A 25,559-nucleotide genomic window follows, 5' to 3' on the forward strand; every position below is an offset into this window, starting at 1 on the left:
CAGGGATAATACTGAAAACAGAGGAGCCAGAGGTGTAATTGGAGCAACTTTAAAATCTGTAGTAGTGAGAATGTGGACAGAGCGGGAGAAATTGCCGTCCGCACAGCAGGGGAACAGCTGACATTACTGAACCCCAATAACATGGCAGCAAGTGTTGACTGTGCAGACGGCACTTCCGAGCGCCAACTGGCGGTGTTGGAGCTCAGGGATAATACTGAAAACAGAGGAGCCAGAGGTGTAATTGGAGCAACTTTAAAATCTGTAGTAGTGAGAATGTGGACAGAGCAGGAGAAATTGCCGTCCGCACAGCAGGGGAACAGCTGACGTTACTGAACCCCAATGACATGGCAGCCAGTGTTGACTGTGCAGACGGCACTTTCGAGCGCCAACTGGCGGTGTTGGAGCTCAGGGATAATACTGAAAACAGAGGAGCCAGAGGTGTAATTGGAGCAACTTTAAAATCTGTAGTAGTGAGAATGTGGACAGAGCAGGAGAAATTGCCGTCCGCACAGCCGGGGAACAGCTGACGTTACTGAACACCAATGACACGGCAGCAAGTGTTGACTGTGCAGACGGCACTTCCGAGCGCCAACTGGCGGTGTTGGAGCTCAGGGATTACAGTTCAGGTGGTAGAAACATGAACAGAACAGGAGACCTGGATACTTTTGCCAACAATTATTTATTCTGGAAGAGGACTGGCAAATTCATGAGAGATCCAGGCCTTGTTCATTTTGAGAAAAGTAAGCCGGTCAATGTTATCGGAGGATAGTCGCATGCGACGGTCTGTTAGTACACCACCTGCTGCACTAAAGACGCGTTCCGATAATACACTAGCAGCAGGGCAAGCTAGCACCTCCAATGCATACTGACTTAGCTCTGGCCATGTATCTAGCTTACAGACCCAAAACTTGAAGGGAGAAGAGCCATCTGGGAGTACACTAAGAGGGCAAGACATGTAGTCTGTCACCATCTGACGGAAACGTTGCCTCCTGCTGACTGGAGCCGTCTGTGATGGTGTAGACATTTGTGGCGGCGGGGACACAAAACTTTGCCACATTTCGGCCATACTGGTCTTGCCTTGTGCTGAGGCGCTGCTTCTGCTCCCTCTTTGTGCAGAGCTTCCTCCACTGCCTCAACGCACTGAGCTGCTTTGTAAAGCACTAGCAGCACTGCTCTCGGTTGGAATGGAGAACATGATGGAATGCACCAGTTCGTCTTGGTACTCCCGCATTTTACGCTCCCGGTTCAACGGTGTTATGAGGCTTTGTAAGTTGTCCTGGTAGCGAGGATCTAGGAGGGTGGACACCCAATAATCAGCCGTGTTGAGAATGTGGGCGATGCGGCGGTCGTTTCTCAGGCACTGCAGCATGAAATCAACCATGTGCTGCAGACTGCGAACTGGCCAAGAAACGCTGTCCCCTGCTTGAGGCGTGATCTCTGCCTGCTCTGCATCACCCCACCCTCGCTCTAGATACTGACTACTAGAGCATTGTGTACCTCCCTCCTCTGGACAGATGTCTTCCTCATCCATTGACTCCTCCTCATCCTCCTCACAAAGTGTCCCCTGCCTAGGCCTTTGTGAGGAACCACGTTGCGCAGACTGTAGAGAAGCAGAAGGCATTTGTGACTCCTCATCCTCCACCTCTTCCAAAACCTCGTCCCTTAGTGCTTGCAGTGTTTTTTCAAGCAGGCAGATAAGGGGGATAGTCATGCTGACTAGTGCATCATCTGCACTCGCCATCCGCGTGGAATAATCGAAGGCACGCAAAACGTGGCAAATGTCCTTCATAGAGGCCCACTCAGTGGTGGTGAAGTGTGAACAGCGCGCACTGCGACTTCTTTGCGCCTGCTGCAGCTGGTACTCCATTACTGCTGCCTGCTGCTCACACAACCTCTCCAACATATGTAACGTTGAATTCCACCTGGTGGGTAGGTCACATATGATGCGATGTTCCGGAAGACGTAATCGGCGCTGCAGAGCTGCAATGCGTGATCTTGCATTGCTGGAACGCCGCAAGTGAGCGCACTCTATGAGGACCTTGTGAAGCAGTGCATCAAGATCCGGATAGTCCCTCAAAAAACTCTGCACGACCAAGTTGAGCACATGTGCCAGACATGGGATGTGAGTGAGGTTGCCAAGGCCCAGAGCTGCCACCAGATTTCGGCCATTGTCACACACTACCATGCCTGGCTGGAGATTCGCTGGCACAAACCACACGTCGCTCTGCTGCTTGTTGGCATTCCAGAGCTCCTGCGCTGTGTGGCTTCGATTCCCCAAAGAAATTAATTTTAATACGGCCTGTTGACGTTTGGCGACGGCTGTGCTCATATTGGTCACCATAACAGGTAACCGTTCACGGGTCGATGTGGAGGTAGACCGTGACGGCTCCTGCAGCGCTGATTCAGAGGAACTGGAGTATGAGGAGGAGTCAATGTGTACAGACTGGATTCCTGCAATCCTTGGAGTTGGCAGAACACGTACAGCGCCACTCTCAAGATCTGTACCCGGCTCCACAACATTTACCCAATGGGCAGTGAGGGAAAGGTATCGTCCCTGTCCATGTTTACTGGTCCACGCATCGGTGGTCAGGTGGACCTTGCTACTGACGGCGTTTTGTAGCGCATGTTTAATTTTTCTCTCCACATGATGTTGCAGGGCAGGGACGGCTTGCCTGCTGAAATAAAATCGGCTGGGCACGTTGTATTGTGGGACTGCCAATGCCATAAAGTTACGGAATGTGTCAGTCTCCACCAGCCTGAATGATAGCATTTCAAGGGCCAGTAGTTTAGCAATGCCAGCATTCAGAGCCTGTGCTCGGGGGTGGTTTGCCGAGTATGGGCGCCTTTTCTCCCATGCCTGTGCTAACGATGGCTGTAGACTGGCCTGGGAGTGTGAGGATGACTGGGAAAGTGGTGCTGTGGGTGGAATTACACTGTGTCTCTGTACAACAGTGCCAGAGATTCTTCCATGGCGATCCTGTGAGGAAGCCGAACCAGCTGTGTGTGAGCTGGAGGAAGAGGCTACAACACGAGCTGAAGAGGTGGTAGGTGGCGCTGTAGGTTGGCCTAGGTCTTCAGTGTGTTTTTGTAACTCCACCACATGCTTGGTCTGCACATGTTTCCACATATTTGTGGTATTGAGGTTGCTGACACTTTTCCCTCTTTTCACCTTCTGATTACACAGCTTGCATTTGACAAAGCAAATGTCATCTGCAACTGTGTCAAAAAAGGACCAGGCACTGCAAGTCTTGGGAGCGCCCGCTTTGGATTTTGGAAGAGCCATGCTCCTAATGGGTGCCGAAGTGGAGGCTACAGGCAACCAAGTCTGACCCCTCCCTCTCCCTCCTTTTTGGGCCGTTCGGGGAATCTCTTCCTCAGAGCTGCTCCCACCACCTTCCTGTCCCTCACGCCATGATGGGTCAAGGACCTCATCATCTACACCACCCTCTTCAAACAACTGCTTCTCCTGGGTAGTCTCGACAGCACAGTACGCACCAGAAAGTGGCACCTGAGTCTCATCATCAGATGCGTACTGAGGTATGCTGCTGACCATAGGCCTCTTCAGATTCAGAGAGACAAAACGGTTGCGCATCACTGCATACTACCTCTTCTTCAAATTCTCGAATTCTGCTTGGCTGGCCCCCTCTTTCCAAGCCAAGAGATTCAGAGAACAGAAGTAGAGATGGCTCCTGTCCAGGGCTCTCTGACTGCCTGGGCAATTTGGCAGGTGGTGAAGAGACAGATGGGTGCTCTTCAGTGCTCAGGACCTGAGAGGATCTGGAACTAATTGAAGTCGATGCGTTAGCTGCCATCCATCTGACAACGGCTTCAATTTGGTCCTCCCGCAGCAGTGGGGTACGGCTAGCTCCTACAAAGCAGCGCATAAAGGACTGTTCCCTGGTAAAACTGGGGGATGCTGAGTCACTGGTGCCCGCAGCAGGCACAGAATCCCCACGTCCTCTCCCTGCAGGCACAGAATCCTCACGTCCTCTTCCTGCCGAAACTCCACGCCCACGCCCACGACCTCATGCCTTACTCCCTGCCTTCTTCATCTTGGTAGACTGATAAAGATAGGCAGAAAAGTACTAAGGGCTTAGTGTGCTTATTCCTGAACAGCTGCTAACAGGTATAAGAAACACTAATTTTATAAAGTGTGGACTAGACTTTAATATGAGCTAATGTGGCCTACACAACTGTAAAGTGGAGTGTTTGGTGAACTTTATTTAGTTTTTTTTTGTCACAAAAAGACACTGGGTGTGCCTAAAGATGTAATAACGATAGTATCACAAACTTTTTGTAGCTATTACAATGTAGGAAGGTAACCTACAATGCAATAGATGAGGCTGCAAAAAATAGGCTAATACTAATCTGGCTGGGGCTGCAGGGCCCAATGCTGCAGAAAGGCTCCTCTAACTAATCCTATATAGTGTGTTTGGAACCAATTTAGCTGAATACGGATGGAACCACCGCACTAATAGGAGAAATCAGGAAAAATTATGAATTGGCAAAAAAGGACAATGTATGAGGCAGTGACACACACTGAGTGCACTACAACCAGACGTGGTTGAAGCACACACTACAGGGTGAGCTGCACTCACACACCAGACCTTGCAGACAGCGGTGAACAGTACAGATGCAGAGCACTGTGCACTAGCACTGCAAGACCAAAAAAATTTCTCTATCTACTCCTATATAGTGTGTTTGGAACCAATTTAGCTGAATACGGATGGAACCACCACACTAATAGGAGATATCAGGAAAAATTATGAATTGGCAAAAAAGGACAATGTATGAGGCAGTGACACACACTGAGTGCACTATAACCAGACGTGGCTGAAGCACACACTACAGGGTGAGCTGCACTCACACACAGAGACCTTGCAGAAAGCGGTGAACAGCACAGAGAACTGTGCACTAGCACTGCAAGGCACAGCGATTTATAAAGTAGCTTGGGTAAAGCAGAATAGACCAAATAGGTAGCTAAAACTGTCCCTCAGAACAACAGCATCCTATCCCTAACTGAATTCACAGCAGAGTGAGCTCAAAATTGTGGCGGCGGCTTTTATAGTGCATCATGACATCATTTCAGCAGCCAATCACAGCCATGCCATTAGTTAAGATGCCTACATGCCTAACAGGATGTGCCCACACTTCTTAGGATCCTCATTGGCTGAATAAAATGAAAATGGCTCATTGCATTATGGGAACTTCCGATTCCGGTATACGATATTGCAAAAGTATCGGAATTAAGTATCGGAATTCCGATACCGCGAATATCGGCCGATACCCGATATTTCAGTATCGGAATGCTCAACACTACTTACAACACATAGAACACAGTGTTGCCTGTACGCTATGCAGATGATATACAGTTTTTTCGCCAGCCCTTTAACATACTTTTCAACCTTAGCAAAGTTTTAGGTGAATACTCTACTGTCTCCAACTTCAAAATCAATTACAAATTTGAATTGCTAGTTGTTATGCTTCAATTGTATATGCTTGCACATACAGGTGCGTCTCACTAAATTAGAATATCATCAAAAAGTTTAATTATTTCAGTTCTTCAATACAAAACGTGAAACTCATATACTGTATTATATAGAGTCATTACAAACAGAGTGATATAGTTCAAGTGTTTATTTCTGTTAATGTTGATGATTATGGCTTACAGCCAATGAAAACACAAAAGTCATTATCTCAGTAAATTAGAATAATTAACAAAAAACATTTGCTTGTTGGCACTGCAGAATACAGCCAGGTCCTTTTAATATCACAGCGCTAAAAATCCAGCTATTTAAAACTGTAGTGTGTCCGTCACACGGATCACATATAATTGCGCTGAAAATATTGCCAATTCAGGCCTCCATTTAAATTTTGTTTCAGTGTGTCAGTGAAGCTATTGACAGCAGTTTGCTGTTAAAAATAGTTACCTACAGGCCAGGTATTTAAAACTGTGTTTTCTCCATCACACGGATCACATATACATTTTCTGAAAATACTGCCATTTCTGGCCTCCATTAAAAATTTGTTTGAGCTTGTCAGTGAAGCTACTGACACCAGTTTGCTGTTAAAAAAAGTTACCTACAGGCCAGATATTTAAAACTGTGTTTTCTCCTTCACACGGATCACATATATGTTTTCATAAAATACTGCCATTTCTGGTCTCCATTAAAAATTTGTTTCAGTGTGTCAGTGAAGCTATTGACACCAGTTTGCTGTTAAAAATAGTTACCTACAGGCCAGGTATTTAAAACTGTGTTTTCTCCGTCACACGGATCACATATATGTTTTCATAAAATACTGCCATTTCTGGCCTCCATTAAAATTTTGTTTCAGTGTGTCAGTGAAGCTATTGACACCAGTTTCCTGTTAAAAATAGCTACCTACAGGCCAGCTATTTAAAACTGTGTTTTCTCCGTCACACGGATCACATATACGTTTTCAGAAAATACTGCCATTTCTGGCCACCATTAAAAATTTGTTTCAGTGTGTCAGTGAAGCTATTGACACCAGTTTGCTGTTAAAAATAGTTACCTACAGGCCAGGTATTTAAAACTGTGTTTTCTCCGTCACATGGATCACATATACGTTTTCAGAAAATACTGCCATTTCTGGCCTCCATTAAAAATTTGTTTCAGTGTGTCAGTGAAGCAATTGACACCAGTTTGCTGTTAAATTAAGTTACCTACAGGCCAGCTATTCAAAACTCCTCCATTAAAAATTAGTTTCAGTGTGTCAGCGAAGTTTTTGACACCGGTTTGCTGTTCAAAATAGTTACGTACAGGCCAGCTATTAAAAACTGTGGTTTGTTAGTCACATGGATCACATATCAGTTCACTCCAAATTCAGCCATTTGTAGTGAGCGTGGAAGATATTGCCCTCCATTTAAAATGGGCAAGGCGCGTGGCAAGGGACGGGGAACTGGACATGATGGTGATGGTGCATGCAGAGGCCGAGGCTGTGGGCAAGCTGAAATTGTGCCACCACCACGCTGTCTTCCACACGGTCAAGTCTCAGTAGCCGTGAGTCTGGACTGCATAATCCTCACCCTGAACGTCTTTCCTCCCACCATGCCGAGTGCCCAGAGACAACTGATCCCACACTTGGACACTCCAAAGAGCTGTTCACTTTTCCATTTATAGATTCGGGCCTCTCGCCTGGTCCATTTGAAGCGGGGCAAGAGGAGATCCCGAGTCTGGTTGTTTTTTAAAGACTGCCAATAACCCCAAAAAGGCCATTTGCACCACCTGCCAGTCCTACATCAGCAGGGATGGCAAAACTACCAGCCTGACCACCACAAGCATGATCAGGCACATGGCAGCAAAGCACCCGACTTTGTGGGCAGAACCCTTGGGTCCAGGAACAGAGTCTGCAGGTGGCACCACTGCTTCTTCCACTGTTGTGCATGCAAGCCAATCCCCTGTTCATGGTGCACGCGAAGATGCCTCCTGCCCTGCACCTGTCGTTGCACACTCTCAAGTAGCAGCATCAGGAAGCAGGTCCACGTCCTTGTCCCAGCTCAGCGTTCAGTTGTCCATACCCCAGTCTTTGGAACTCAAGCACAAATACGCAGCCAATGCCCCACAGGCCACACTACTATATTCCCACATTTCGCGAATGCTTGCGCTCGAAATGTTGCCTTTTAGGCTTGTGGAGACTGAAGCATTACACAACCTTATGGCGGCGGCCGTCCCTCGGTACTCGGTTCACAGCCGCCACTATTTTTCCAGGTGTGCCGTCCACGCATTACACAAGCACGTGTTCCAAAACATTAGCTGTGCCCTCAACAACGCAGTTACCGGGAAAGTCATTGTGGGCAGGGACGGTACATCTCGCTGATGGCACACTGTGTTAACATAGTGGAAGCCAGGAACCAGTCAGACCTTGGGACGGAACATGTCCTCCCGACGCCAAGGATTGCAGGCCCTAGGTCAATCAGGGTTGCACCCACAGTCTACAGCTCCTGCACCTCATCCTCCTCAGCCTCCTCCTCCTCTTCAGCCTCCATCTCCAAAATTACCACATCAGTCACAAGCTGGAAGCACTGCAGCACTGCCTTGGCCAAGCGGCAACACGCTGTGCTGAAGCTAATATGCTTAGGTGACAAACCGCACAATGCTGAAGAGTTGTGGACAGCTCTGAAAGAGCAGGCAGATCTGTTGATCACACCGCTGAACCTACAGCCAGGCATGGTCATGTGTGACAATGGCCGGAACCTGGTGGCGGCTCTGAGGCGAGGCGAGCTCACACACCTACCTTGCCTGGCCCATGTGCTTAACCTCATGGTTCAGCGGTTTCTCAAATCCTTCCCGAAGCTGCCGGATCTGCTTGTTAAAGTACACCGCCTGTGTGCCTATTTTAGAAAGTCACCTACAGCTTCCGACGCCCTTGCCGTGTTTCAATAGCGTTTGCAGCTTCCGGCTCACAGATTGGTGTGTGATGTCCTCACGCGTTGGAACTCTACACTGCAGATGTTGGGAAGGATTAGTGAGCACAAGAGGGCAGTTTTTGAGTACCAGCATCAACAAGGCCGTCGGTATTCAGTTCAGACTCCATACATAAGACCTCAGGAGTGGACATGGATGTCAGACATATGTACCATCCTCCAAAACTTTGAGGACTCCACCAAGATGGTGAGCGGCGATGACGCCATAATTAGCATCACCATCCCGTTTTTATGTCTTCTGAAATGCTCTCTGCTCACAATCAAAGAGGATGCATTGCAGGTGAGCACGATGAGATGGAGCAAGGAACCATACAGTGTGATTACACACAGCCCAGACTCATCAAATCCCAACGTGGATTGGTTGACAATGAGGAAGAGGAGGAGGAGGAAGAAGAACAGGAGCTAGTTTCATGCGCTATAGACGGTACTACCTGCACAACTGTCATACCGTCTGTTCATCGTGGATGACCTGAGGACAGGGAGGAGGAGGAGGAGGAGAGCATGGTCAGTCATCCTCTTGGTGAGGACACGGAAGTCTTGCCTGTTAGCAGTCTGACACGCATGGCTGAGTTTATGTTATGCTGCCTTTCCCATGACCCTCGCCTTCTCAAAATTTTGAGTGACAGTCAATACTGGTTGGTGACACTTCTAGACCCATGCTACAAGGAGGAGAACTTTATATTTCTTATTCCTGAGGCAGACAAAAAAAATGGGGCAGTACCAGAAGGTCTTTGCTGCGGAACTATTAAAAAAATTCCCATTTGAAAACCCTGGCAGCAGAGATCACAGTTCGTTGGATAACCAAGGAGTACAGGCGAGAGAGACACAACTCCAATCCAGCAGAGGCAGGGGAACACTGTCAAAGTTCTGGGAGAATTTTCTCAGCCCCTCCCATCGCACATGCCATGATGCGCGGGGTGCTCTTACAAGGAGTGCAAAGTTTGGGAAGATGCTGAGGGAGTACCTTGCTGACCGTACTAACGTCCTCCGTGATTCCTCTGTGCCTTATAATTATTGGGTATCCAAGCTGGATACGTGGCATGAACTGGCTCTCTACGTCTTGGAGGTCCTGGCCTGCCCTGCCCCTAGCATTTTATCAGAGCGGGTTTTTAGTGCCACTGGTGGAATTCTAACTGATAAGTGCATCCGCCTGTCAACTGAAAATGCTGACAGGCTGACTCTTTTAAAAATGAACAAGGGCAGAATTGGGCCAGACTTCTCAACACCACCGAATGATAGCAGCGTAACATAAACTCAAATCCAGTGTCTTTTTTTGAGAGGTATATTCCCATGCACCTTTTCACACCCACACATGGGCATATGCTTCCTGATTTTAGCTATTTGCTCTTGTCCTTCTCCTTCTCCTCATCCTCCACCACCATATCACCAGGTTGACCGTGGTCCATGATGCAACACACACATAATTTTTTTAAAGGGTGTTTATGATGCCCGTAAAAAAAATTTGTATACAGTATGTTCATGTATACCCCCCAGGGGTAAATGTTTGTCAGCCCATACACTTCGTGCATGGGCATTACAAGTATAAGAGACCCGCTCCCTTCCAATGGAAGCATTTTTTTATGAGGCCCTCTACGTCTCTTCCAAGGGGCATTGGAGTGCCTCCCAATTTTTGGCAACCCTTGCATTCACTGCATAGGCAAACACAATGGGAAACCCATTTCCTAATAATGGGGACATTCTTTTCAGCAGGCCCTCCTCTAAGTCTATTCAAAGGGGTTATGGGGTGCATCCAAATTTTCAAAGGGATATTGGGGTGCGTCCAAATTTTGGGCAGCCCTGCCACTCACTGCATATGCAATAACAGTATAGGAGACCCACTCTTTAGTAATGGCAATAACAAAGCCTAGCTGGCTGATGGCTCTCTAAGAATAGTGAGGGCCAACAGCTGGTCATTTAAGAATAGTAAAGGCCGCCTGATGGCCCTATAAAAATAGGCTTTGTGACTTTCAGAGTCCCTCCTTCATAAATTAAACAGGATGTGTCTGATCATGTCTCACACACCACATGGCCAAATAAGGTTGCAAAATGTTAAAATTACATTTCCCGGTGAATGCATTTGTCACTGTTGAAAGCAATGCAAAAATGCAAAAACAGATCAAAAACGCTACGTGTGAGGACTAGATGTGGAGGACAATTTTTGTTTTTGGTTATTTATTTTGCCTTAGATACAAGTAATTACCCTGGAAAGGATGTTCCTTAACATATTTCCCAGGAAAATCCATTTTGGTTTTGTTTTAGTATGTTTTATTGAGAGTCCGTAAAAGTGGCGTAATACCTCTGACAACATTGTTGACAGCAGTGACCTGGGAGTCAGAAATGCTTCCAGGGGTCTTCCCCGTGCTGTTCCCATGCCATTTGAGCACTGTTCCCATCGATTTGGAAATTTATGGCCTCAGCAGACCACCGGGGGGAGCTGCCAGAAAAATGCTTGCGTTTCCCATAGACTTACATTGGGCTCGTTGCTTGGGTCGAGCACCTGAGTATTCCAATGTGCTCAACCCGAGTAACGAGCACCCAAGCATTTTAGTGCTCGCCCATCACTACATCAGAGTCATCACTAACAGGTAAGCAAGTTGTTGCCTTAGAGCTGTGCAAAAAATAGAGAACTAACCATTTAAAATGCATGATAGTCTTATGCAAACATGACAAGTGGGAGCAAGAGGACCTGATAGCATCAATAAAAGTTCTATCTTGTGTAATGTGGTTCTGTCAGAGGTCGCCTGACAGCTCTAAAAAACGCTACCATGGACAGACTTAGCACAAGCCACTCCGCTTACCAGATCATAGGGGTTGCCCTGGCTTTCATCCTTTAACGCATGTACAGGCATCTGGACTTACACAGGGGACCCTGGGCTGGGCCACGGAGTTAGCTTCTGGCCACTGGGGCACACTGGCAGGAGTGGTCAGGTAACCAGGTCAAAACTAGGAGGGCAGAGAAGGTACAAAATCAGGACATGCAAGAGCAGTCATGTAATGGAGCAGCTTCTAATCTTAATCAGCCAGACATCTAGGTTTGTTAATTCAAGAGAAATACACTATAGTGTTTTTGTTGACTTGTAAATGTATGTGTATTTCTGTGGCTGGTCAAGAAGGACATACTATTTGTATAACCCTAATTGTTGTTTTCTCTTGGGTTTGTGAACAACGATGTTTGTTACTATGCTAATTACATAATATACTAAAGCCAGCTGAATGTTGATTTAAAGAGCCCCTGATATACCAACTATGTAAATTGATTAGCTCAAACAATGAGATCTGAGCCCTGTGGAATAATATCATCCTTAATCCTTGACCTGTGGATGTTTACTTAAAAGGACACTTGGATCTATTTAAGATATCTGTAGCAGTCAGATTTAAAAACAAAGAATTGAAAGAGACTTTACAGGGAGAATCAAGGTTCAGACTCTCTCAGACCATCAGCTTGGTAGCATGGCTTTAACCAAAGAGACACAGATTTGGATTCTACATGATTCCAGCCTAAGTGTATATGGCACTGACTGGAAAGATATGGATCTGCTCCACTGACCATCAGAGAGCCCACGGATACATCTGGGACCAGGTTGGGACGATGAAGTCGCCTGACCCCGTGGATATGTTGTTTGGGGTTGCCAGGTGGGACCCTCCTGTCAGCTGGAAGCCATGGAGACATTTGGAGAAGCCAGATTGGGACCAGCCAGTTATGTGGCCCCATGGAAACTCGTGGAGAGGCCAGGGTGGGACTCTCGGGTCTCCTGGCCTTGTACCTCAATGGACTGCTAACTTCCAAAGCTTCCCCCTACCTTTTATCTGTGGGGGCCCGCCAGAAGTGGGGGGCCACTGGTTGAGGTAGTTGGCCCGGGAAGTCCCAAAGTCGCAGCTGTTCTATCCCAGGCAAGCCAGCCGAAGGGTGAGGACTGTGTAATGTTATACCATCTTGGGTATTAGTTGGGACTAGTGTTGAGCCACCCCCGTAGTGTTTGAGTTCGGTTCGGTTCGTCGAACACCCGTGTGTTCGCCGAACTGTTCGTCGAACTGTTCGTCGAACACCTTCGAACACCGTTAAAACCAATGGCAGGCAAACAAAAACACATAGAAACAAATAGAAAACACCTTCAAAGGTGTCAAAAAGCTGACAAACTGCTCAGAAGACACAACTAACACATGGAAAAGTGACAAGTACATATAGTCATGCGAAAAGAAAAGAGGTGGAGGAGTAAAAGGAGGGGGAGACACAGATATAGGCATGTCATGCCCTTCTAAAATCCAAAAAGTGTGAAGCCGACACGTTCAGTCCGCTCCTGCCTGTGCCACCTCCGTGTCGCCGGGTTTGTGCCAGAGCCGCGGTGAACCCTGACGGCCAGCCCCCCTCTCCCAATACTGGTGCCTGTCCGCTGGTGGGTCGAGCGAGCCCCCCTGTGGTGGAGGCAGCTCTAAGCTTTTTAATTTAAATTGTCTCTCTAATTTGAATGAATACACTTTAAATCCATTTACAAGGATCTATTGGAGGGCAAGTCTCATGCCAGCAGCCGCCTAATTCCAGCTCCAGTAGCGTCCACTAAAGCTGCTGCAGTTAAAAAGCTTTTATAAGGATCGAGCTCGGCTATCCACCGCAAGGCATCCTACTGCCAGTCCCAGCCCCTATGCCTTGGGGTGCCTCCTGATGCTCTTCACTGAGTATCCCGTGGTTCCGAAGCATTTCCTTTGAAAAAATTAAGTGTCCAAACTACAGGTGGTGTAGCTTGCTTAACAGCCGAGATAATCCGCTGACTAGCAGACACTGCTACTAGGCACAAAGTATTTCCTGGGCTAGATGCAGTTAAAAATTTGTAATTAGATACTCTCGTTGGATGCTGAGAAAGCATTCCATAGAGTCTCCTGGCACGCCATATATGATTCTCTTAAAAAGCTTGGGGTAGGGGTCTAGGGGACCCTTTTATAGCCAAAATCACGGCCCTGTATCACAATACGTCACCTAGGCTGAAGATAACTAGAACTGTAGCACCCTGAGGGCTCGGTTGCTACAGAGGTATTGCACCTCACCCAGAGGTGTGATATCTCACTCTCAGGTAAGGATGGAGTGTGGATCAGGACCCGACACCTGCATGCATTACACCACATTGCCGTGGGGCAGGGCGACCAATATGCCTCTGAGATGGGCACAACAGTCCCTGTCCCTGGCTGGAGTGGGAGGAGGGAACACTGAGGAAGGGGAACCCTGTAGTGCAGGAGCAGGGAGGAAGCAGTTCCTGGGTGCATTGAGAAGGGAGTATGAAAGGTGGGCACCATCTTAGTTCAGTGCAGAGAAGTCTGAGCAGAAGTGGCAGGGAGCAGGGGCTCTGCATGAGCTCTGCTCCGGAGGCGGGCCTAGTAACAGGGCCTGGAAGAGGGAGAAGGAAGGAAGAGGAGTGGAGAAGGCTCCAGGAACGAGGAATGAAGGGATCCCAGGGGTGCGGACGGGCGAGTCGCCACCGCACGCCCGAATCCACCTGCGTGGAGGGGTCAGGCCAAAGGGGGAGACCGGTCCCCGAAACTAGTGGAGGCAGGAAACGACCCTCAGCTAGAAACCGGAGGCTGTGACATTTTATGTGGCGCAGCCCCTCGCTACACCCGCTAGGTCAGGGAAACTGGCGCCAAGTTTACCAAGAGGAGGCCCGAGGCAGCCAGACAGAAGGGTTGGTAAGAAAGGCCAGACAAAGGACACACAAAGGGGGTCCTGTGAAGCGCTCCAAAGTTATCTGGGAGTTGTCTGAGCCCCTCACCTGGTGAGCACAGTACGACGTGGGCAGCCGTTACCTGCAGACGTGGTCTGGATAATAAGAACTGTGAGTAAAGGCCCTGGACTGCATCACTGACTCCGTGTCGTTACTGCTGCTGCCCTGCACCATCACCCCCATCCTCCGCATACACTGCCCTGAGGCTATACTCCTCCCGTGGGGAGTTATGCTACGCTCTGCTGCACCCACAACACCAGCCTCAGCGGTCTGCCCTGCAGCGGCGGTTCACTCTGACCGCAATCCACGGGTGGCGTAGTCGGACATTTAAACATCAAAACCACATAAATAGTTCCGCCACTGGTTTGACCACCCTGAGCCATGGAAACGGGTCGCCGCCACGAAGACTACAACCACCAGCATCCACCAAAAAGGGTCCGGCTCCGGGTGTCCCAAGGCCCAGGGGGTGCATCAGAACATTTTCATCACCTTTCACAATCACCAATGGGACAAGGCAGGGATGTCCTCTGTCCCTTCTCTTATACATCCTAGTGACGGAGCACCTGCTCTAATCAATTCGCCATAACCCCAATATTAGGTGGATTGAGGTGGGAGGCACCGAGTACAAGTGCTCTCTATTTGCTGATGATGTCTAGTATATATCACTCAATCACATATATCCATCCATGCTGTTATGGCTGAAATAGATCACTTTGTTACATGGTCAAATTTTAAAATCAATGCAGCAAAGTCTGAGGCCCTCGATGTCTCCCTCCCCAAATCCATATAGGATTCCATCCAGTCCAACTTTCCCTTTGCCAGGCCCTCACAGGGTATCAAAAATACTTAGGAATTCCTATTCGTAGAGACCTCTCCCATCTATGTTATCTTAATTTTGGGCCCTTTATTGAACAACTCCATACAGACCACGGTTGGCAAGTTAGAACTGCAAGATTCACTACGTGAACCACTGGTGTTTTGTTGAAAAGCACATGTACACTGTGTTCCAAATTATTATGCAAAAAGTGTTTAGGAGTGATAAGGGAAGAATTTGTTTGTTTGTCAGTTAAACTCATTGATGGTGTTGTGTGTCAGGGCTCTTTATATCACTGTAAGCAATTGCAGACACCTGTGCTAATTAGTTTGGCAGGTGTGTCCAATGAAAGGCAAGACTACTTAAGAAGGCTGTCTCACATTATTAAGCAGCCTACATTTTCTGCCAAAATGGGAAAGAAAAAGGATGTGTCGGCTGCTGAGAAGCAACAAATTGTGGAGTGTTTAGGTCAAGGCATGACTACAATCAACATTGTGCGATGATCAGAATGAAGTGTCTTGGCAATCAAGAAGTATGCAGCTGATTCACAGTACACACGTGTGCATGCTGATAAGGGCAAATTGAGGACTCTTTCCTACAGGCAATTACGTCAGGTTAAAAGAGCAGCTGCAAAAAAACCTTGTCATAGCAGCAGACAAGTTTTTGAAGCTGCTGGTGCCTCCAACATCCCCCAAACAACAAGATGCAGGGTCCTTCAGAGGTTTGCAGCTGTGCATACGCCATCCTGTCGACCTCCTCTATCCACTTCACACAAGCAGAAATGGCTCCAGTGGGCCAAACATTACATGAAGACTGATTTCAAAACTGTTTTGTTCACGGATGAGTGCCGTGCAGCGCTCGATGGTCCAAATGGATGGAGAGGAGGATGGCTGGTTGATGGACACCCCACCAAACACGGCTACAGCGCCAGCAAGGAGGAGGTGGAGTAATGTTTTGGGCTGGAATCATGGGAAGAGAGATTGTCGGCCCCTTTAGGATCCCTGAAGGCGCTAAAGATGAACTCCATAATGTATGTGGATTTTCTCAAACAGCACTTCCTGCCATGGTTCAAGAAGAAGAACCGTGTATTTCACAGCAAGATCATTTTTTTGCATGATAATGCACCATCTCATGCTGCACATAAAACATCTGCATCTCTGGCTGATATGGGCATAAAAGGGGACAAACTTATGGTGTGACCCCCATGCTCCCCTGACCTCTACCCCATTCAGAACCTCTGGAGCATCATCAAAAGGAGTGTCTATGATGGTGGGAGGCAGTTCACATCTAAGCAACAGCTCTGGGAGGGTATTCTGTCCTCATGCAAAACAATTGAAGCAGAAACCATCCAAAACCTGACAAATTCAATGGACGAGAGAGTTCAGAAGCTCCTTTCGAACAAGGGGTCCTATGTGAAAATGTAACATCACCTAGAATAAAGTTTTGAGTTGAAAACTGTTTGATTTCAGTTTCTAATAACCTGCTAATGTTTATAATTTCAAAAATGAACATTTTTTTGGTCTTTATTAAAATGAAAAGGTTGATCGAAAAGTTTGGGGGATCTAAGAGTGTGGCAACCCAGTAGTCATGATTACTTCGAATTCTGACAATATGAGGGTCATGTTGCAGGTAGTGCAGCAAGAAGGCACTTATGTGTCTTGCGCATCTCGGAGCCCCAAAATTATTTTCCGGGCTAGATGCAGCTAAAAATTATTATTAATTTTAAATCTGGTGGAGCTTAGTATAGATGGCCTAATAGGATCAGTGCTGCACACTGCTACAAAGCCCAAATTATTTTCCAGTCAAGATACAGATAAACATGATTAGTAATTTTAAATCTGGTGGAGCTTATTATAGATGGCCTAATAGAATCAGTGCTGCACACTGCTACAAAGCCCAAATTATTTTCCAGCCAAGATACAGATAAACATGATTAGTAATTTGAAAGCTTAAAACGGTTGGTAGGGAGATTTTAACCAATCATCAAGCTTTTACTCTCCCCAGGATGACACAGGGGTAGAAAAGTCGTTTCGGATCCATGATTTGTTCATCTTTATGAACGTGAGTCTGTCTACATGATCAGTGGAGAGCCGCGTGCGCTTATCTGTCAGCACACCACCAGCAGCACTGAACACACGTTCAGACAGAACGCTGGCTGCGGGGCATGACAAGATCTCCAAGGCGTAAGTGGCTAGCTCCGGCCATTTATCCAGATTGGAAGCCCAAAAAGAGCAAGGGTCCAGTGACACAGTCATGGCTTCAATGTTTACTTGGAGATACTCCTGTACCATCGTCTCTAGGCGTTGACTATGTGTCAGACTTCTTGTCTCCTGTGGCCTTGCAAAGGATGGGCTAAAAAAGTGGTGAAATGATTCCGCAAAATTGATGTTACCAGCAGATACTGTGGTTCTGTTACGGTTTGAGTGCTGAAGACTTGACGGTCCCACGGTTGGCAAGTTGGAACTGTGACATTCACTACGTGCACCACTGGTGTTTTGTGGAAAAGCACATGTAAGATTCTGCAACAGTCTCTGCTGAAACTCCTGCATGCGTGCATCCCTTTCTATGGAAGGAATAATTTCTGCAAATTTACTTTTGTACCAGGGATCTAACAGTGTGGCAACCCAGTAGTCAGGATTATTTCTAATTCTCACAATTCGAGGGTCATGTTGCAGGTAGTGCAGCAAGAAGGCACTCATGTGTGTTGCGCATCCAGGAGCACCAAGTCCCTGTTGTGTTGGTGGCGAGGTAACAATCATGCTTCCTTCATCTGTCCTCTCCCCCCAACCTCGCACAACAGAAATGTGATCAAGGTCTCCCTCATCTGATGAGTCTTCCATCAGTTCGTCCTCCACTTCTTCCTGGGCTCCTGCACCTTCCTCACTAGTTTGGCTGCTACCATGCGCCCTGGTAAAACCATCTCCCCCACCCTCACATGCCTGCCGCCTTGGTGCTGCCGACCGTCTGGACCTTGCAGATGTTAGCCCTTCCGCATACAACTCCTCCTCCTCTACTTCCTCCACCTCCTCTTGTGCCACCACCTGACTCCGAATTCTGTTTAACATGTGCTCCAGCATGTAAATCACCGGAATAGTCATGCTGATAATGGCATCGTCAGCACTAAACATCTTCGTCGCCATTTCAAAACTGTGCAGAAGGGTGCATAGGTCCCTGATCTGAGACCTCTCCTCCAGCGTGATTTGCCCCACCTCTGGATCTCGTTGGCCCAGGCTATACGTCAGAACGTATTGCACCAGGGCTTGTCGGTGCTGCCACAGTCGCTGCAACATGTGCAGAGTTGAATTCCACTGGGTAGGCACATCGCATTTTAGCCGGTGAAGTGGCAGGCCCAACGACTTCTGTAGAGATGTAAGTCGCTGAGCTGCGGGATGCGAACTGCGGAAGTGAGCACACAGCGACCGTGCCCTCTGCAGAAGGCCATCTAGTCTGGGATAGTGGGCTAAAAATTGCTGGACAACCAGGTTCAACACGTGAGCCATACAAGGCACGTGTGTGACATTGCCCCGGCGAAGGGCCGCACCCAGGTTTGCAGCATTGTCGCACACGGCCTTCCCTGGTTTCAGGTTCAGTGGAGACAACCATTCATGAAATTGGTTCTCCAGAGCTGACCACAACTCCTCAGCTGTGTGACTCACATTTCCCAGACATTTTAAAGTAAAAACCGCCTGATGACGTTGAGCCCTACTGCCTGCATAGTAAGGAGGTGTGCAGGATCCCTTCTGCACAGTTAGAAAGCTTGTGGCATGACCAGACAGGCTTTGGGTGCAGGTGGAAGACCGAGTGGAGGTTGAGGAGGCAGAAGCAGTGGAGGAACTTTGACATAAAGAGGATTGACGCACAACTCGTGGGGACGGCAAGACTTGGACAGCAGCCCCTTGTCCTGCTGTCACCATAGTTACCCAGTGCCCAGTCAGCGACATGTAACGCCCCTGTCCATGCCTACTCGTCCAAGTGTCTGTGGTGAAATGCTCCCTGTCACACACAGAGTTTCTCAAAGAAGCGTTGATGTTGTGTGCGACATGCTGGTGGAGCGCAGGCACACATTTCTTTGAGAAGTAGTGCCGACTGGGCATCTGGTACTGGGGCACTGCGACGGACATAAGGTCTCGAAAATCCTCTGTGTCCACCAGGCGGAAAGGCAGCATTTCTGTAGCCAAGAGCTTGCAGATGGTGAAATTCAACCTCTTAGCTTTCTCATGGCTAGGAGGAAATGGTCTTTTACTTGTCCACATCTGAGGGACCGAGGGCGGGCTATTGTGCTTAGACGGGGTTGATAAGGGTGTCCCCGGCAAACTGCCGGTCTGTGAGGAAGATGCAGTCGGACATGTTAGGTTGCCTTGATCCAAAGGTGGTGCTATCGATGTCGGACAGCGCTCAACACCAGCTGGTGTTACCACCTCCAAAGAAAATGATGACCTGCCAATCACGCTGGCTGTTGCGGGTAAAGAGGTGGCAGGTCTGCGCCCCAAAACAGGTGTGACTGCTGTCCCCCCAGTCACAGAGGATGAAGAGGCCGCGGATGCACAAGATATGGCAGACGGTGGTTGGCCCGGCCGGCTAGGCCGCATTGTAGCACACTGAGCTTCCCACTGCAACTTATGCTTCATGTCCATGTGCCGGTTCATGCATGAAGTACTCAAACTATGTATTTTTTGGCCTCTACTTAGCTTTTGCTGACAAATGTTACAGATAACACGAGTTGGGTCATCTTTATCGATCTGAAAAAATGCCCAGGCTATGCAAGGCTTAGCACCCATGCGACCTGAAGAGCCACCACGACTTGTGGTGAGAGGCAGAGTTGTGTTTGAGGATGCAGTTGTTGACGTGCTTCCAGTACTACGTCTCTGTCCAGGAAGGCGCAACCTGACCTCGTCGTCACTAGCATCTTCCTCCACCTCCTCTGCTGACCTCATCTCTTGGCTGACTGTGGGTTGACAGTAAGTGTGATCTCCAACCTCATCATCATCACCCTGTGCGTTATCACACCGGTCGTCCTCAGAGCCAACCTGTTCCTGCCCTGACAAAAAACTAAAGTTGTCGCTCCAATCAGGTATTTGAGTCTCATCATCGTCTTCCTCATTGTCTCCACCAACAGGAGTTACAGTTTGGCAATGAGGGTCTACATTATGGTCAGAACCTTCTGCGTCTGGTCCTGGATCCGACTCATAAAGATTCTGGGCATCAGTGCAGATTATTTCCTCGTCTGGATTCACAGAAGCGCTGGAGTCGACCTCTGATTCCCAGGCTATAGTATGAGTAAACAGCTCTGCAGACTCAACCATCTGTTCTACCTCATACTCAGACAGGCAGCTGGAGATTTGGGAGCTGTGAGGAAGCAAGTGCGATTGGGGTGACACCTTTGAGGACTGGAGTATTTGTGATGTTGAAGTTGATGTGGAGGAGAGCCCACTTAAAGGAGCACTTGATATCCGTTGAAGCACCTGCTGTTTTTGTGCCTCATCTGGAATTTGTAGCGATTGGCGTGGCCGTAAGAAAGGGATCTTATCACATTGTCCGCTAAAAGAAGTAGACATTTTAGTTTGGCTGGAAGATGGTCTTTCTTCTGCAGATGTTACTGTTGCTTTAACACCTACCCCACGGACACAACCTTTTTTCCCCTTCCCAACACGCCTATTCCCCTTTCCACCAGCAGCAGGCCTTTTTCCACTCATTTTGGTGGTTAACTAATTCACAACTCTGGAGTTGTTTGCACAAAAAAACAATGGATGGGAACCGAGCAGAGCTGAGTGGCCAAACTGTGGTATTAGGCCAAAACTATTGGCTGGGTTAGATGCAGAAAAAATTATATTCAATTTGCAACCTGATGGAGGTCAGTATAGATGGACTAATAGAACAAGTCCCACACACAGCTAGAAGCCCAAATATTTTTTCAGAGGTAGATGCAGAAAAAAATTATATTCAGTTTGCAACCTGATGGAGGTCTGTACAGATGGATTAATAGAACAAGTCCCACACACAGCTAGAAGCCCAATATTTTTTCAGAGGTAGATGCAGAAAAAAAATATATTCAGTTTGCAACCTGATGGAGTTCAGTATAGATGGACTAATAGAGAAAGTCCCACACACTGCTAGAAGGCCAAATATTTTTTCAGAGCTAGATGCAGATATAAATTATTTTGAATTTGCAACCTGATGGAGGTCAGTATAGATGGACTAATAGAGAAAGTCCCACACACTGCTAGAAGGCCAAATATTTTTTCAGAGCTAGATGCAGAAAAAAATTATATTCAATTTGCAACCTGATGAAGGTCAGTATAGATGGACTAATAGAACAAGTCCCACACACAGCTAGAAGGCCAAATATTTTTTCAGAGGTAGATGCAGATAAAAATTATTTTTAATTTGCAGCCTGATGGAGGTCAGTATAGATGGACTAATAGAGAAAGTCCCAGACACTGCTAGAAGGCCAAATATTTTTTCAGAGCTAGATGCAGATATAAATTATTTTTAATTTGCAACCTGATGGAGGTCAGTATAGATGGACTAATAGAGAAAGTCCCACACACTGCTAGAAGGCCAAATATTTTTTCAGAGCTAGATGCAGAAAAAAATTATATTCAGTTTGCAACCTGATGGAGGTCAGTATAGATGGACTAATAGAACAAGTCCCACACACAGCTAGAAGGCCAAATATTTTTTCAGAGGTAGATGCAGATAAAAATTATTTTTAATTTGCAGCCTGATGGAGGTCAGTATAGATGGACTAATAGAGAAAGTCCCACACACTGCTAGAAGGCCAAATATTTTTTCAGAGCTAGATGCAGACAAAAAATTATTTTGAATTTGCAACCTGATGGAGGTCAGTATAGATGGACTAATAGAGAAAGTCCCACACACTGCTAGAAGGCCAAATATTTTTTCAGAGCTAGATGCAGACAAAAAATTATTTTTAATTTGCAACCTGATGGAGGTCAGTATAGATGGACTAATAGAGAAATTCCCACACACTGCTAGAAGGTCAAATATTTTTTCAGAGCTAGATGCAGATAAAAATTATTTTTAATTTGCAACCTGATGGAGGTCAGTATAGATGGACTAATAGAGAAAGTCCCACACACTGCTAGAAGGCCAAATATTTTTTCAGAGCTAGATGCAGAAAAAAATTATATTCAGTTTGCAACCTGATGGAGGTCAGTATAGATGGACTAATAGAACAAGTGCCACACACAGCTAGAAGGCCAAATATTTTTTCAGAGGTAGATGCAGATAAAAATTATTTTTTATTTGCAGCCTGATGGAGGTCAGTAGAGATGGACTAATAGAGAAAGTCCCACACACTGCTAGAAGGCCAAATATTTTTTCAGAGCTAGATGCAGATATAAATTATTTTTAATTTGCAACCTGATGGAGGTCAGTATAGATGGACTAATAGAGAAAGTCCCACACACTGCTAGAAGGCCAAATATTTTTTCAGAGCTAGATGCAGAAAAAAATTATATTTAGTTTGCAACCTGATGGAGGTCAGTATAGATGGAATAATAGAACAAGTCCCACACACAGCTAGAAGGCCAAATATTTTTTCAGAGGTAGATGCAGATAAAAATTATTTTTAATTTGCAGCCTGATGGAGGTCAGTATAGATGGACTAATAGAGAAAGTCCCACACACTGCTAGAAGGCCAAATATTTTTTCAGAGCTAGATGCAGACAAAAAATTATTTTGAATTTGCAACCTGATGGAGGTCAGTATAGATGGACTAATAGAGAAAGTCCCACACACTGCTAGAAGGCCAAATATTTTTTCAGAGCTAGATGCAGACAAAAAATTATTTATAATTTGCAACCTGATGGAGGTCAGTATAGATGGACTAATAGAGAAAGTCCCACACACTGCTAGAAGGCCAAATATTTTTTCAGAGCTAGATGCAGATAAAAATTATTTTTAATTTGCAACCTGATGGAGGTCAGTATAGATGGACTAATAGAGACAGTCCCACACAGTGCTAGAAGGCCAAATATTTTTTCAGAGCTAGATGCAGACAAAAAATTATTTTGAATTTGCAGCGTGATGGAGGTCAGTATAGATGGACTAATAGAACAAGTCCCACACACTGCTAGAAGGCCAAATATTTTTTCAGAGCTTGATGCAGAAAAAAATTATATTCAGTTAGCAACCTGATGGAGGTCAGTATAGATGGACTAATAGAACAAGTCCCACACACTGCTTAGAAGCCCAAATATTTTTTCAGAGCTAGATGCAGAAAAAAATTATATTCAATTTGCAACCTGATGGAGGTCAGTATAGATGGACTAATAGAATGATGCTATGCCCAAAAGATTTTACTTCACTAGGTGCAGTAAAAAAATTGGTATTCTATACACAGGTGGTATATGTTGCAACACAGATAGGCTACTCCAATGACTAACACACTCTGCAATAGGCCAAAAAGGATTAGCTTTGCTAGATTCAGCCAAATGCTGTGAAAAAAACTTGCACAGCACTGGCACAGACCTGCCTGGCAAAGACTGATAGGAACTGATGTATCCTAGTCCTGAAAAGGACTGCAATTACAATTAGTCTTTACTCCCACAATCTATCTATTTAAGAGCACAGAGCTGCCTGATAAAAGTCGTAGGAAATGCTGTAACCTAGTCCTTAAAAGGACTGCAATCACAACTATTCCCTACTCCCAAGCTAAAAAAATCCAGTTATGATTTTGGTGCACGAACAGTTATCGAACATAACCTCGAACAGCCGAATTTTTCTCAAATCGTTCGTGTTCGCCGAACGGCTCGAACACCGCCCAAAACAGCTCGAATTTGAGATTGGCGAACACTTCGAGTCGAACAACGCTCATCTCTAGTTGGGACTGTTCTATCTGTTTATTTTTAATTTTGTGATTCAATAAAGTATTGCCAAACTGTTTTACCCTTACTCTGTGTTGTCTCAATAGTATTATGCCCACGGAAGACACCCGGTCTTCACAAGTCAGTAAACAGGCCAAGGTCAAAACAGAAAACAAATACACAAGACAGGAGCTGAACATACAGGAATGAACCAGTGGAGAACAAGGCTGTATCTGGCAGCTTCTAGCAATTTTCTGAGAGCTTTGGGAAGGGTGTGGTGCTTTCTAATTTGCGAAACCAGACAGCTGATTACTCCAGTTGCACAGCACATACACCCACTGCGAGATATACTACAGGTCCCAGCCATTCTAATCTTAGTTGCTGAACAGAATCTGCAATGTCCAAAGCATCTAGTTCTGATGTCTCCTCAAGCGCCACTTGCAGAATGTATGAATGTCTGGTGACAGAAGCAGGAACCGGTCACGCAGTAGGTGTGACACCTTGGCTCAAGGAAGTCAATCACTATTTTTTAATAATCATTTAATGATCTTCACTACTTTAAATATTAGAAAAAACAATTTGGGAGTTGATAATCAAAATCACATAATAGATTTGAACAAATAGATATTTTTATTGAAAAAGACACCTGTTACATGTACGCCACTAAGTTTAGATAGGGCAAGACAGGTATCATGAATTCTTGGAATCCTGGGGGAATTGTTACTCAGGACGACCATAAATTGCAGCTTTCTCAGTCATAAGAGGGATTGACTTTCTGGCTCAAACACACTTGACAGAGTCCTTAGGAACAGTTCAACAATGGTGTTTAATGCAGATGCACGACCAGTACAAAACATCAGTCCTTTAAAGCAACAGGCTTTCCATAAACAATTACAGGCTTTGCCTTCACAAAGTCACAATAGTACACAGCGTTCTTTATCCTGCAGTGAGATGGAGGGGGAGGGTTTGGTGAGGGAGATGATTCCTGTGAGACAATTCCTTCCAGCTCTTATTTTACTGTTAGATGATAGGATTCCTCAACTAGCAGCGCAGGGTCTCTGACCTTAGCCCAGCTTCACCCTACTTGAATCCTGTTCACTAAATTTCACTTGCCTGGATTTCTGTGAGATACAGAAAACACACGACTGATTCCTTCGACTGCTCCTAGACAGTGAACAACTTGACCACAATCCCCCTGGGGCTCTGCTAACCACTCTCTGTCTCCTGTGACTGTGTTAAGCCCTCTAGTTGCTGGATGCTTCTGAAGCAAACCACTTCCTGTCTCCTGTGATTGTGTTAACTCTTCTAGTTGCTGGATGCTTTTGAAGCAACAGCACTACTTCTACCTGTCACACTCTTCCCTCCTTTTTGAATGTCGTCCTTGACAATTCACCTTAATTGGTCGATCTGACCAATTCTGAGACAGTGGTGAGAGTCGTGTAACTTTATATACAAATTGGCATTGTCAAATTGGCATAACATTTACAAACATTAATAACAACCTATTCTTACGACCTTTTGCTTGTAGGACTCCTGTAAGAAATACACAATTAAAACAATCAACAACAGATATCTTATATAGATCCAAGTCTTTCCACCAGGCAACATTGTTCATACTGTTCCTCGGTGGTGAATACAACTCAAGTGTTCAAGCGCGCTTTAAAAACCCATCTCTTTAAGCAAGCCTGCCACCTCAAATACCCAGTAAACTAACTTTCCCCTGTTCCCTCCTAAATACTATTCAGAATCTGCTCCCTTCT

This window comes from Phyllobates terribilis, unplaced genomic scaffold, assembly GCF_046119375.1.
Source record: "Phyllobates terribilis strain yellow unplaced genomic scaffold, ASM4611937v1 Scaffold_1__5_contigs__length_1240528914, whole genome shotgun sequence".
Taxonomy (NCBI): Eukaryota; Metazoa; Chordata; class Amphibia; order Anura; family Dendrobatidae; genus Phyllobates; species Phyllobates terribilis.